The sequence below is a fragment of the Arachis hypogaea genome, chromosome 8 (assembly GCF_003086295.3).
Source record: "Arachis hypogaea cultivar Tifrunner chromosome 8, arahy.Tifrunner.gnm2.J5K5, whole genome shotgun sequence".
NCBI lineage: Eukaryota > Viridiplantae > Streptophyta > Magnoliopsida > Fabales > Fabaceae > Arachis > Arachis hypogaea.
In genome coordinates this window covers 6,952,928-6,953,683 of record NC_092043.1, presented here as the reverse complement: position 1 = coordinate 6,953,683, position 756 = coordinate 6,952,928, and the positions used below count along the sequence as shown (strand labels likewise).

Below are 756 nucleotides of genomic sequence, written 5' to 3'. Positions count from 1 at the left end.
CACGGCAGGGTTCTCAGGATCATAAGCTTCTTCAGAAGCTACCTCTCTAGTACTGTTGGATGCATGTTGCAATCCATTCAGATTTTGAGAGATCATGTTGACCTGTTGAGTCAACACTTTGTTCTGAGCCAGTATGGCATTCAGAGCATCAATTTCAAGAACTCCCTTCTTCTGAGGGACCCCATTATTCACGGAATTCCTCTCAGAGGTATACATGAACTGGTTGTTTGCAACCATGTCAATGAGTTCTTGAGCCTCTTCAGGCGTTTTCTTCAGGTGAATAGATCCACCTGCAGAATGATCCAGTGACATTTTTGAAAATTCAGAGAGACCATAATAGAATATATCTAATAGGGTCCATTCTGAAAACATGTCAGATGGACATCTCTTGGTCAGCTGCTTGTATCTTTCCCAAGCTTCATAGAGGGATTCACCATCTTTTTGTTTGAAAGTTTGAACATCCACTCTCAGCTTGCTCAGCTTTTGAGGAGGAAAGAATTTATCTAAGAAGGCAGTGACCAGCTTATCCCAGGAGTCCAGGCTATCCTTAGGTTGTGAATCCAACCATATTCTAGCTCTGTCTCTTACAGCAAAAGGGAAAAGCATGAGTCTGTAGACTTCAGGATTAACTCCATTCGTCTTTACAGTATCACAGACTTGCAAGAATTCAGTTAAAAACTGATAAGGATCTTCAGATGGAAGTCCATAAAACTTGCAGTTTTGTTGCATTAATTCAACTAGTTGAGGCTTAAGCTC

The 756-nt window shown here is 41.1% G+C and overlaps 1 non-coding gene across 1 annotated transcript; it reads left to right on the top strand.

Annotated features, from left to right (window-relative positions):
- Positions 1-370: 370 nt before the first annotated feature.
- LOC112708593 (small nucleolar RNA R71) lies at positions 371-474 on the top strand. Its single transcript, XR_003156445.1, has one exon. It is a non-coding gene; the product is annotated as a small nucleolar RNA R71 (small nucleolar RNA).
- The last annotated feature ends 282 nt before the right edge of the window (positions 475-756 follow it).